Here is a 14,205-nt window from a genome sequence, read left to right as displayed (position 1 = left end):
CCAAGATAAAAAGCCATTTAAAGGTAAACTTTTCATCCAGGATGTAAAGCATACAAAAACCAAATATGTCTGCATCCTTAAAACAAGAGAAGGATGGAGTTTTTTTTTTTAATGTTTCCAGGAAATATAAAGGAGTCCTTGAAATTAAAAATATTATATCAATGAAAAATTCATAGAAGGATCTACAGAGAAGTTGAGGAACGCTCCTAAAAAGGAAAGCAAAAAGACAAAGCAATGGAAAGATAGAAGAAAGAAATTCAGTAGCACTTGTGTCCAGAACAGACAAGAGTTTACAGATGGAATGGGGCTGCCAAGTCCCAACACAACAAATGAAAAAATGACCCAAACCATGGCTTTACCATCATGAAATTTCAGGATATCAGGAATGCCTAAAATATTGCACAGAGGACAAAGCAGATCACCTGCACGGGAATGACTTTGTACCTACTAGCAGCCACATTAGAAGTTGGAAGTCAAATGAACAAGGTCTTCAAAATTCTGCAGGAAAATGATTTCTCGTCCAGAATTCTATACCCAGCCAAAATATCAATTAAAATTATGGGTAAAATATTCAAATACTCAAGACCTAAAAAAAAAAAAAAGAGGGAGAAAAACCCTTTCTTAGAAAGTTACTGGTAAATGTGTTCAACCAAAATAAAAAGAAGAAATCGTACCCAGGGAAGAGGTGACAGGCATTCTCACAGTGACAGGAAAGCTCTTAAGTCTACAAGCCTAGAAAACAACCAATCTAGCGTACAGCAGGAAGAACGACAGATCCAGAAAAAATTATCCTAAGACAGGACAAAATGGATAGATTGCCTGATGCATATGAATTTACTGATGGGAGATTTATACTTCTGTGGGGGGAAGGGGAGATGTGTCAATAACAATACAAAGAAAACAAAGTAAGGCAATTAGTCACTCAAGGGAAAAGAAAATAATCTATAAAAGAAAGCAAATGTAATCAAAATAGACTGCTATCTCAGCTTCGAGTAACATCTACATAATTATAATAAGTGCTGCTTAAAATTTATTTAGCTAACTCTTAACAAAATTATACTGAGAAGATGAGGGAGAAAGAAGTGGGCAGTAGAGGAAGGGGTAGAGTCAGTGCCCTAAATCCACAACAGGTTGGCAAAAGAAATAAATAAATAAATCTAGAAAAAATAGCTAAAAGGTTCAAAAAGAGTTGCCTCTGGGGAGCAGAAACCAGGGTGGAAAAGGGTGGGGTAGGTAGGGAATTTCACTGTTTTCTGTTCTAAGCCTTGTAGAACTTTTGACTCTTAAAACTATGTGCCTGTTTAACTTTGTTCAAAATGGATATTTGATGTTAAAATAAAATCTGATACTAGACTAACAAGAATACTAGGTTAAGCCCTGCATTCTTAATTTGGAAACCAACCCCTTTGAAAATATATGGAAAGCTATAAATCCTCTCCCCAGCAAACACAAGAAACTTCTGCACAGAATTTCAGGCAGTTCATAAATTCCTGAGAACCAAGTTAAAACATTAGGATTACAGATTCTGGTTTTGTACAGGAACTTCATTTCAAATCAGAACTTGTCATTCATTGCAAAGGAAAAACACCTTAATGAAAGACTACTGAAAACATCTACACTATCAAATGAGATCACGTGTGCTCTTAAAGTACCTGGAGACTACCATGTTGGTGTTTCCTTGAACACGAGAAGCACCCAATGCCTACCTATTGGTGACAGCACAAACTCTATTTGCAGGTCTTTTTTCAGCCTGGAGACAATTAAATGCTACAACTCAGGGACACAATCACTGTTGAGTGGACTCAGCTGGGCTGTTCTAGAAATGGCCATGGACCCGTGCACTTTTCTCCCACGAAGAGTCCTTCACACAAGCCTCCAAAAGCCACGGTCCCGAGTTCTCCGCGTGGCTGCTTTGTTCTAGCAGAGGAAGTACTCTAAGAACTTCTTGGCAAAACCTCTGTGATCAGAGCAATCCATTTAAACAGTCCCAACACCACACTGGATCTCTTTCTGACAGATGGACCTTCACTGCTGCCGACCTCCCCCCAGATGTGGAAAGAAGGTTCAACACAGAGCCACAAGCGGAATCTTAATGGCCCTGCCAAGGTACTTGGAATGTCAGTGTCTTCGTGTATTTATTTGTTAAGTGAGGATAACAATGATCTCAGAGGATGTTGTAATAAATCAACTGGGTAACCATGGCAAGTAGGATAACGGTGCTAAAGAATCCCACGTCCTACCCCCCAGAGCCTGTGACAGATTACATTATGCAAAGAAAGGACCGTAATCCAGGGAGAATACCCTGGATTAGCCAGGCGGGCGCCACCTATTCCCAGGCACCCTGAAAAGCAGAAAACGTCTCCAGAAGAGAGATGCAGCCGGACCAGGAGTCAGAGACACTGGACCACGACGCACGTGCCTTTTTGCTGATTCTGAGCTCAGGGCCCAGGAAGAGACCCCCAGGAGCGAAGGGCAGCCCCCACCCAGCTGCCAGCAACGAAGCGGGGACTTCAGTCCTGTAACTTTAGGGAACTGAACTCAGCCAACAGTCTGAACGAGCAGTTCTCCCCCGAGCCTCCGGGAAGGGATGCAGCCCTGCATGCCTTGGTTTCTCCCCCAAGAGCCCCCGGTCAGTTTCTGACCTACAGAACTGGGAGACAGTAAACGTGGGTTGGGGTAAGCCACTAAGTGAGTCGTACCTTGTCACCAGTACCACAGAGAACTGATGCAGCACCATCTGGGAAGAGTCCTAACACAGTGTCTGTACATGGCTGACCTTCAGTAGGAGTCCAACAACTACCTTAGAGCAGAAGGCAGGATGACCACAGTCCATCCAAAACAACATTCTAGACTTGCATTAAACACAGGAGAATCAACGCTGGACCATGTGCACCAGCCACCCCCGAACCCCGACCAGACCTCACCACGGCCCTTGCCATACTGCGATGAAAGCAGCCCCATCTCTGCTCCTCCCACCAGCTGTGGCCCCCCAGCTCTGCACGTGTGGTCCCCGCGTCCCAACTCCGTCTGCATCTCCAGCATCTATCTAGCACACAGTGCTTCGGCAGGTACTAAGGTACTAATGTCAACGTGTGATGAACAGGATAACCAAATATCTGCACCTGAAACAGAAGTCCTTTGGGGACCAGTGCCATGTTTCACTAGCCTTCGCATTCCTCCCACCCAATGACCTTCCCAGGGCCCCTTGGTAGAGGTCAGTAGAGAGGAAGGAAAGGAGGGAGGGAGAGAAGCAGACTGATTGCTGGGGTCCCTCTGAACAAACAGCCGCCCACATGGTCGGAGAAGAGGAGCCAAGGGAGCTCGTGGGCACTAGAGGGGGCTCTCCTGGGGCTGGGGCTCCCCAGGACTGGTGGCTCCCCTGGGGCTGGGACTCCCCGGGGCTGACGGCTCCCCAGGTCTGGGGCTCCCCGGAGCTGGCAGCTCCCCAGGGCTGGGGGCTCCCCGGGGGCTGGCAGCACCCTAGCGCTGGCTATTTGTGTACCAACAGGCCGATGCTTCACCCACCTTGACCTCTGACGACCCCCAGCCTTTCTCAACCTCAAGACAGGTCAGGTAAGAATTGAAATTTTGCTTCATTAAAGGAAGATTCATGGGAATGTAAACAATGGAAGGGACCTTTAAGGGCTAAATTATGCACATTCAATCATTTTGCTAAGAAAAGATTAAGAGTAAGTGAAATGCTAACTTGACGTTTAAACAATACTGCAATTAAAGACAGAAAACAATCCTAAAGAAACTAATGCTCCTCAAATCAAGGATCACTCGATATTAGACATCTGAGTTTAAAGGGAAAATCAGATTCATTAAGTTCTTAATGAATTTAAGAAAACTTCCTGGAAATGCAGTATTTTACTAATTAAAAAATCCATCTCATCTATGATTTCACTGGATTTCAAAACAATCTCTTGAGCTAGGTAGAAATGGTATTATTAACTAACTCTGCTTTAAAGATAAGGGATGCGAGGCTCAGAGCAGTTGCTGGACCTAACAAAATCCTGGTCCAAAGGAACTAGACCAAGCTATCACGCACACATTACTCATACCAAGGCTGGTTAACACCCAAAAAGGTTTTTTGAGGTAGCTTGTAATAATGAACACCTATACAAGAAGGTTAGAACTGGGGGAAAGAAGGAAAAAACACTTGGGAGACAAAGTTGCCTGAACTTTCAGGCACATAATACTTAAAGGAAATACGATAGTTTTGAGAAGCAATCTCTGAAAGGGGAGCTGGAGCACAAGTTCTCAAAAGCACTAGGCTCTTAGCAGCCACAAGAAATCTCCCAAACACCGAACTAATGAGCCAAACCCAAGGGGTTCCTCATGGAGAGAGTGAATTAAGCGCTCTGGCTAGGTCCTGTTTAACTCCAAGATTTGCCCTCTTTCGGTAAAGAACAACACAGGGCAACTCAGAAATAAATTCAAAACCTCTCTTCTCTATCGCCAGGAATCCCCTTCCACGAGACAGCTCTTTTCCATTTAATCCATATAAAAATCAAACCTGTTACACATGAAATAATGCTCTCTCAACAAAGAACAAGCATTAAGAAGTCAGGATTCAGGGAAAGCAATAATACATCTAAGGCAATTATGAAAGAAAACCAGTTGGGTTTTTGAAGACCCCTCCTACAATAAGATTTCCGAACAAAACAAGCCACCTGGGGAAATCCAGGGCTTCACAGGGAGCATGTAACAAAGTAATTCTTTTTAATTAAGGAAAGACTGCAAATCAAAAGAAAGACAAAAATCTTACTGAGTTACATAAAAAGGGTAATTCAGTAGCATCACTTCTCCACCAAATAGCCATCCTGAGGGCCGACTTCACCTAAATTTAATCCCTGTAATCATCCAAATAAGAATAGCAGAGAAAGGTGTGTATCCTTTTCACAGAGACAGGTCGCTCACCAAATTCCCACCTTACCAAACAAAGAAACCGGAAAGAGGCTTAATATTTTAAAGGATTATTACTAAATCCTTGAACTTGGAGCGCCATTAAAGATATCTAACATATGAAGTAACCTTTTGCTAAGTAGTCATTTTAAACTATGCGTGTCAGAAATATGCCCATCTTACAAAGCTTAGCACACCTCCTCAAGGCACTCCCAGAATTCCATTGATTTCCGACTCCCAAAACTTAAATTTCTGGTAGAGATTAGGACATACAGAAGCCTGCACTTGGCAAACATCATATGACACATAAAACATCAACAAACGCTCCAGACAAAAAATCTGCATCCAACAGCCTCATTCAGAAAAAAAATCACACCCATTTGACACCCATTTGAAGATGTTGCCAGTAAACCTAATTATGAAGAACAAGCAAGAAAATTCCAAAAACGTTCTCCAGGTTCCATCATAGATACCTGACAGAAAGTCAGAGGTAAACGCTTTTCAAAAGAAAGGGAAAAAGAAAAACTAAAAGACTTTCCACTGTTGCATCCACATTTTCAAAGATGTACAATTTTCTGCCACTGCTGCTAACAGAACTACTCTCTGCTATATCTGGGTGATAGAACTAAAGGTAAATGGTTGAAAAGGCTCTTAAAAATGACCTGGGTTAGGTATCCTCCTCACAGGTGAGGAAACTGAGGCCCAGAAGTGGTGGCTTCCCAGGAACATACAGTAAATTAATTCCAGAACCGGAATTAGACCCAATAAATTCTAACCAAGTATTCTACACCATACAGCAAACATTGGGAACTAAGAGCAAATATTAATCTAAAAACCCCTTGGCGAGTTAAAAAAAAAAACTGCAGATTTTAAATAACACAAAATACGTGGAAAAAGATCTCTCATTACATGTACCTCTTTCTTGCTCTCCTGCAGTCCATGCCACCGCTATCAGTTCACCACTTACTGCCCAAACCCACTTGGAGACCACAAATAAGAAAGGCAAAGCAGAAGGTGACCAAAGGAGAGCTGGGGGTGGAGGCGGGATGTGGGATGGGCAGGGGATGGGGAGAGAAGACAGAAGGGCCAAATCTGAAAAGCCCGCGGGTATGCTGAGTCTGGATTTTATGACAGTGGGCAGGTATTGCCACACTTCTGTCTTGTATTCCTGTTATTTCTACATCATCCTGTCCAGAAAGAATTTCAAGGCAGCTACAAAGTTCCTGGATCCCTTGCTCAGTCCCAACTCCTGGGCCCTAGCAACTCTTAAAAGGGATTCTTAAAAGGGAAAGTCTGTCTTGTTTGACTTTGCATTCCTTGGGGAATAAAATAATCCCTGGCATAGAATGGGTGGGTGCTTCAGTTTGATGAAAGGATAACTAAAAGAATGATCCCTCATTATTTAGTGGCTGAGAAATGCAGGACCCTGAAGGGGGCATCAGGTCTTCCTGTCCAGCTGAAATGAGACAGCTCCCCTGTCCAACCCCGCCCTGCAATTCCTTCATAAATCTGACCTCTAACTGCAACTGCCTTTGCCTAATTCGTGGGTGTGGATTCACCGGCTTCTAACGTTATTTTCCAGCCCGCCAAATTCTTGGGAGACAAGCGCAGAAAACTGCAAAATTCAATCTGGGTTTCCAGATTTTTTTTTTTCTTCTCAATCCTAACGGAAGAACTCAAGAAGCGCCAGGCAGAGGGCTCTGTCGCTCCAGCCAGAGGCGGCTCCGGGGACGCAGGAAACGCGGCGACCGCCACCACGGAGCGGTGGGCGCAGTGACAGCCCGCGCGTCCCCGGGGGCGTCCACCGCGGCCCTCCCCGCCGCCCGCGGCCCCCGGAAAGCCCCCGCTCCCGAGCTTCTGCTCATCTGGCAAATAACACAATAAATAAAAGAGCCCGCCCGTGTCCACCCCGGGCCAACTGCGCCCTGCGCACAGCCCGCTCCACCCCGACGCGCCGAGACCCGCCACGGCCCCACCGGGCACGGTTCGGCGCCCCCAACTACAGACAGACCCCCCAACACGCACACAAAGGGGCCGCCGCACACGGGCGAGACGGAGATCGCACCCTGCACGCCACCGAAGGGAGAGGGGACGGGGCAGAGACCCCACTGGCAGGGTGGCCGGGCCCCTTAGGCGCGGGCCCACGTAGTCCCCCTTGACGGCAGGCACACGGAGAACCCCGGGGAGGGGACTTCCAAGGCACAGCCTCCCACTCGCCGCCTGCCCCGGAGCCCCACGCGCGCGGGTCCACGCCGGGTCACCTTTGGTGACAGGCACATAGTGAGCCAGTCACGCCACGAGGATGGGGGGGCCCGCGACAGATCCCCACGCGCGCGGGTTCAGGGGGTCGCCCTTGGTGACAGGGGCACAGACACCCAACCACACCACGGATAGGGCGGGCTGCGCGGCCCGAGGCAGCCCCTCCGGTCGCAACGTGACCGGGACCCCCACGCGCGCGCGCGGGGCCACGCAGTCCACGGCTGGCGCAGAGCCCCCTCGGCCTGAACCGAGGCGGGACAATGCCCGGTCGGCCGCGCCGGGCCGCCCAGTCCCCGACCCCGACCCCGGCCCGCCGGCTCTCAGGGCGGCGGCCGCCTCCGGGGACAGACCCCCGCCCCGCGCCCCTCGGCCCGCCCGGCCGCCCGCCTCACCTCCGGCCGCCGCCTGGGCACTTCTCGCTCCTCGCCCGCTGCGCCGGGGCCGAGTGGGGCCGCGACGAGCAGCCGCCGCAACAATGGAGCCCGGGGCGGGGCCGCTGCTCCGCCGCTCCGCCGCTCCGCCGCCTCGGCCGGGCCCGCGCTCGCGGCCGCCGGGGATCGGCTCGCCCAGCTGAGCTCAGCCGGCGCCAGGCTGCGGCCGCGACGGGACCGCGCAGGCGCGCTCGCTCCGCCCCGCCCCCGGCCGGCCGGCGCCCGGGGCCCGCCCCCCGACCAATGGGCAGGGAGCCCCGCGGAGGGGGCGGGGCAGGGAGAGACAAAGGGAGGCTGGGCGGGGCCGGGCGGGGGCGCGCCGAGCGGGGGTGGGGGTAGGGGCGAGGGCGGGGGCGGAGGCGGTTAGGCCCCCACTCTGGGTTGCTCCGAGCGCGCTGCTCCGGGAGCGCAGACCCCGGTGTCCCTTTGGAGTCCGATCAGCAGGCGGTGCCCATCGCAAACCCTCAACTCAGTACCGTACGGCTGAGAGCTAGAGAGAGGGAAACTGAGGCCCAATGAGCGAGGTGACCCACCGCCCGAGGTTACAGTCACAGTCGAGCGTTCTTTGTTATTCATTCAACCATCGTTTTCTCTGCGCTGGGAATGCAGCAGCTGCAAAACTGGGGCGCGTCCAGAAACAGCCCCCACAATCTGGGCCTCCCTGAAGGAGCCGGGGGCTAGTTACTTCACTGTTATCTTTTTGCAGCGCCCTCCTCGCACCGCCCCCACACCCGTTATCCACGCCAGCAGTCTTTGGTGATTGTCTCATTTGACCTGCCGGCGCCATGGACCCCTGACTCCTGGATTTTGATCCCTGGCTGCTCGTCGGCCGTATCCAGGACGCTGCAGCCTTCTGTGCCCAAAGTCTTCATGGCAGGGGGGGCCCGGGGCTGGGCCGCCATCCTTCTGCTCGCCATGCGCACTCTTTTAACAGGAAATCTCATCCTCTCCCAGACTTCGAAAGCCACCCACATTTGCTGATGACGGTTAGATGGGAGGCCCCAGCCCCAGCCTCCCCCGCACCCCAGCTGGAGGCCCAGAGACATCTCACAGTCCTCGCGGCCAAAGCAAAGGGCTCTACTGGGCCCCTCAACCTGCCAAAGCAAAGGGCTCTACTGGGCCCCTCAACCTGCTGGCGCGTCCTCCCCTGTGTCCAATGGCCCTCCCCACACACAGCTGCTGGGGCTAAAATCTACAACCACCCTTGAGCCCTTTCTGTCCCTCACCAACTGGAGCAATCCTCTGCTTTCCTCTAAACTCGGTGCTATCCAGTTGAAGCAGGAGTGGCCCTTACCACCTCTGTAAAGGGTGAGACTCTCCCACAGGGCTGGGGGCTGACATTCAATCATTCCTGAGCCCAGGGCAGACACCCTGTGGGAACTCAGGGAAAACTAGTGGAACAGATGGATGACAGGATGAAATATTGATGCCTGAGGCAGACCCCAACCCCATCTCCCTGCACACACTCACACACATGGCTGGAAGCCTGGCTTTTCATCTGATTTGCTGAACAAGTTCCCCCAGGGTCTTGAGACCCCAGCCAGGGCCCCAGGTGGCTTAGGGATGCAGTGGGATCCGAAGAGCAAATCGCAGGCAGCGAGATGACTGCAAAGGACCATTCCAGGCGTCAGCCCTTTGCATACTGTCTGCCCCCTGTCCTGCTCCCACTGACCCTTCACCCCTCACATTGTCCCAGGAAGGTTCTGAGGATAACTGTGACAGACACACCGAAATTGGCTGCCAATGATGCCTGCCCTGGATAGTCCTGCCCCCACTCCCTTGGTGTGGGCAGAACCTGAGACTTGCTTCTAAGGCACTGAACATGGCAGAGGGGACGCGATGCCACTCCTGTGATCGCATGGCCTGGTATAAGGCTCCACCCGTGCATGCTAGAGAGAGAGGTTCTGATCGCCTGCTTTGAGACAGAAGCTGCCATGCTGGGAGAGGCCGTGGAGAAGCTCAGCTGCTGAGGAACTGTGGGTGGTCTCTAGAGCCAGGGCAGCCCACAGCAACAGCCAGCAAAGGGCGGCCCCTCAGTCATGCGGGCTCAGGCACACGAATTCTGCAAATGGCCTGAATGAGCTTGGAAGCGGATTCTTCCCTAGTCAAACCTCCAGATGAGGATTCAGCCCAGGCAACACCCTAAGGGAAGCTGGTGGGACCTGTGCTGGTTTGAAAGGATGTATGTCCCCTAGAAAAGCCATGTTTTAATCTAAATCCCATTTCATAAAGGCAGAATAATCCCTATTCAATACTGTATGTTTGAAACTGTAATCAGATCATCTCCTCGGAGATGTGATTTAATCAAGAGTGGTTGTTAAGCTGCATTAGGTGATGACATGTCTCCACCCATTTGGGTACGTTTTGATAAGTTTCTGGAGTCCTATAAAAGAGGAAACATTTTGGAGAATGAAGGAGATTCAGAAAGAGCAGAGAAGAACGACATGGCCACGAGAAGCTATAAGAGCCCATAAGCCAGCAACCTTTGGAGATGAAGAAGGAAAATGCCTCCCGGGGAGCTTCATGAAACAGGAAGCCAGGAGAGAAAGCGAGCAGATGACACCGTGTTCGCCATGTGCCCTTCCAGCTGAGAGAGAAACTGTGACTGTGTTCACCATGTGCCTTTCCAGAATGAGAGAGAAACCCTGAACATCATCGGCCTTCTTGAACCAAGGTCTCTTTCCCTGGATGCCTTAGATTGGACATTTCTACAGACTTGCTATAATTGGGACATTTTCTCGGCCTTAGAACTATAAACTAGCAACTTATTACATTCCCCTTTTTAAAAGCCATTCCGCTTCTGGTGAATTGCATTCCGGCAGCGAGCAAACTAGAACAGGACCCTAGGCAGAGGACCCAGCTAGGATGTGCTGAGCTCTGAACCCACAGAGACCGCAAGATGACAAACATGTGTGCCGCTTCAAGCTGCGACATTTGTGGTGATTTGTCATGGAACAGTAAATGCTAAGACAAGGTCACCTGCTCGCTAGACAGGTCAAGGAGCCCTGCCCTTCTTTCTGGCATTCCATCATGATTAAACTGGTTGGTTTAGCACCCGTCTCTCACCACCAGCACGGGCGCCCAGGAGAGCAGCAATGGGGAGCTCTTTTGCTTATTACCCTGCTCCAAAGACTTGGCACAGTTTTGTTCTAAGACACCTGGTCAATAGTAGATCCTCTGGGTGGCTGGCCCGACTGGCCTTCCCAGCTCCCTTCTCCCTGGACATTTTTCACTTTAGAGACTGGAATCGTTTCTTGCATTCCCAGAGCCCCTGACAGCGAGGGGCTGCCATGTGACACTGCCACATAAACGGAAGTTGGCAGAAGGGTTTTGACAGGGGGTTGCTGGAGTCAGTTTGGACTCCATCATGAGAGCTGATTGTTACTTGTTCAGGAATTTTGCAAGTTAGTTTCAAACCTGGTCACTACTTAAAAATTATAGAAACCTTTAATTAAACATATTATATTAAAAACATAGGTAATACATACTCAAAATTCATTGTTTCCTAGTTATTTTACTACAGCTTACTGTTATGTACGCTCTTAAGGATATTTACCCCTATTATTCCTTCATGGTAGAAATTCCATATAACAGTGTGCTACTGCATCTCTTCCTCACAATGCACTCAGCGATATCCCTTTTTACTTTATGTTGGTAGCTTGAAATAAGACATGTGGGTGGGAGAATTCATACCACAAAAGTTGACAACTATAACTCAGCAGGTGAACTCACTGCCCACCTCCAAAGGGTATAAATCACCCTGGAAATGTGGGACAGGACTCCAGGATGAGCTGGATCCAGCATCATGGGATTGAGAAAACTTTCCGGACTGAAGGGGGAAGAGAGAAATGGGACAAAGTAGAGTGTCAGTGGCTGAGAGACTTCAGAGTCGAGAGGTTATCCTGGAGGTTATTCTTATGCATTATATAGATACCCCTTTTTACTTTATGGTGTAGTGGAGTGGATGGAGAGAAGTACCTGAAACTGTTGAGCTACATTTCAGTAGCCTTGATTCTTGAAGACGATTGTATAAAGATGTAATTTTCACAATGTGATTGTGTGATTGTGAAAACCTTGTGTGTGATGCTCCTTTTATCCAGAGCATGGACAGATGAGAAAAAAAAATTAATAAATAATAGGGGGGATAAGGGGTGAAATAAATTGAGTAAATGGAAATACTAGTGGTCAATGAGAGGGAAGGGTAAGGGGTATGGGATATATGAGTTTTTCATTTTGTTTCTTTTTCTGGAGTGCTGCAAATGTTCTAAAAAATTATCATGGTGATGAAAACATTGCTATGTGATACTGTGAGCCACTGATTGTACACCATGTATGGACTGTGTGTACATGAAGATTTGTCAATAATTTTTTTTTTAAGTTGGCAACTGCTACAAATCAGGGCTGCCTCCTTCCTCCCCTTCCAGAGAATGCTGATGGTTCAAGATTTACCAGCAGACCACTCGTTTCTAGGAGAGATTTTGCTTTCTTGAAAAAAGAACAGAAATAGTTAACACTGCCTCTTTCTCAGCAGCAGGAATCATTGCCTTGGACACATATGTGATGTCTGGAGCTGTAGCAGCCCCCTTGCAACAAGGAGGGAAAGACAATAAAATCAGATAGATTCTGACCTTTGCACTATTGAGCCACCGGATCAAGAACAGCAGTCACCTACATGCAAATTCACTGTTTTGTGAGAAGAACAAACCCCTATTTGTTTCAGCCACTGTCACTTTTTCTTTTATTTACAGAATTCCTAATGGAAGTATGTGGGCAACAAATGTTTGCTGAATTGAAAATTGAATAAACTCAGCCCAATCTGGAGGCTATGCTTATACTCCTCCCACATGTCCCGGACCAGCGGCCATCCAGCGTGGGCTTATGTCCACCAACGGCTGCCTACCACCCAGTGAACCAGTCCAGGCCTGGTTTGACAGCTCTAATTAGTAGAAAGTTTTTCCCATACAAAACGAAAATTTGGAGACCTCTCGAAATCTCCAAACATAAGCTGCATTCCTCTTTGTAGCCACGGTCTTTCTGGTATAAAGAGAAATTTAATTATATGGGAAAATAAATCAGGGTTTATTGATCCAAGCACTAGATCAACCCTTTTTGTGGAAACTCCTGACCTAGTTTGATACCCACAAAGGGCTGGCTGGTGGGCTTGGTGTCCCAAGATCTCTTCCCAGACTTTTCAAGCAGCTAGTCTCTTGAGGAAAAAGAATTACTCATGTGCTATGTGTATGCCAAGGTATGCTTCTTTTCCATGACACTGACTCAGGTCCTAGATTCTGGAGCCCGGAGGGAGCAAATATCATCTATAGCAACTGGGCACCTGTGGGCAATTCTGGGCCCGATTTAAGATGCGATGTCAGGTCCCCAGGGCAGGAAAGCCCACTGGGCTTGCTGTGTAACAAATTATTCTCCAGCTTAGTGGCTTAAAGCAACCAGTGCCCATTATCCCCCAGTTTCTGTGGGAGGAAGCCAGCACGGTTTAACCGGGGGCCTCTGGCCAAAGGTCCTTGCTGTTGGCCGGGATCAGGAGGTGTCCGAACTCACCTGCATAGCTGTTCCTTCCCATAGGCTACCCTCAGCAACTTGCACAACTCACAAGAGGGCAGCCACGCCCTGAGCAAGCCACCAGGGAGCGGGTCACTTGCCTGGTAACCTAGTACGGGAAGTGACATCCCTCCACTCCTGCTATCTTCTACTGGTTCGACACGGTCACTGGGCCCAGCCCACGCTCACAGGGAGGCAGCAACGCAAGGGTGGGGGTACCAGGAGGCCGGGGTCACGGGCGGCCATGTCAGAGGCCAATACCACGGCTGCGGAAAACCAATGATCAACAAAATCTTAAAATGAGCCTTAGAAAACAAATGCTGCATTCTTAGGAAACAAACAACAGTAAGAATCATAGTTATCTCATCAGAAACAGTGGAAGCCAAAAGCAAATGGAATCCCAACTTTAGAATGATGAAAGAAAATAAAACAGCCAGTCATGTCCTGCAGAACTTCCCATTTACGTGTACTTTCTTCTCCATTCACATAGCACAGTATAAAAGGAACACTTCCCAGATGCCCCCTGCAGGCCATGCCCTGCACACTTGGTGCCTTTGCACACTGGTCCCTCTGGTAAATATGGTGGTTTGACATCTTTACCAGATGGTAAAGATGGAAAAAGAGTACGTTTGAGCGTGTAAAGGGTCCTCTCTGAAAACCAGCCCTCAGACCTGTGTGACTTTGCACAAATCTCTTGGCTTCTCTGAGCCTCAACAGCTACCTCAGTGCAATATGTATAAAACCTACCATGCCGGCTTTTCCTGGGAATTAAATGGCCTGCTCTATGTAACTTCCTAACACATAGCAGGTGACTCGAAGATGTAAGTTTCCTTCCTGTTCAAGTCCCCAACTGGCAAACTCCTACTCATTCTTCAAGATCCAGCTCGAATGTCACCTCCTCCATGAAGCCACCTCATCTCCCCAGAAGGGGATCCTTGCCTATTCTGTGGTCTCTGTGGCTTGAACGGCATGTCCTCTGTCATTGCAACTGTATATCCTGCCCTGTCATGATGTGTTTCCAGATCCTTCTCTCCCAGGCAACCGTGAGCTT

At 49.1% G+C, this 14,205-nt stretch overlaps 1 protein-coding gene across 12 annotated transcripts in view; it reads right to left on the bottom strand.

Annotated features, from left to right (window-relative positions):
* Window positions 1–7,653, bottom strand: part of AFAP1 (actin filament associated protein 1) — a 198,263-nt gene extending 190,610 nt beyond the window's left edge. For 10 of the 12 annotated variants that reach the window (XM_077136329.1, XM_077136319.1, XM_077136320.1 and 7 more), the window contains exon 1: window positions 7,560–7,653. The gene's annotated coding sequence lies outside the window, so the exon portion shown is untranslated. The remainder of the gene's footprint in view (window positions 1–7,559) is intronic. The other 2 variants (XM_077136330.1, XM_077136321.1) reach the window with 2 other exon arrangements.
* Between the last annotated feature and the right edge of the window lie 6,552 nt (window positions 7,654–14,205).

The sequence above is a fragment of the Tamandua tetradactyla genome, chromosome 19, assembly GCF_023851605.1.
Source record: "Tamandua tetradactyla isolate mTamTet1 chromosome 19, mTamTet1.pri, whole genome shotgun sequence".
In the NCBI taxonomy this organism is placed as follows: Eukaryota; Metazoa; Chordata; class Mammalia; order Pilosa; family Myrmecophagidae; genus Tamandua; species Tamandua tetradactyla.
Note: the sequence above shows the minus strand (reverse complement) of the source record. Positions and strands in the feature narration are given on the sequence as shown.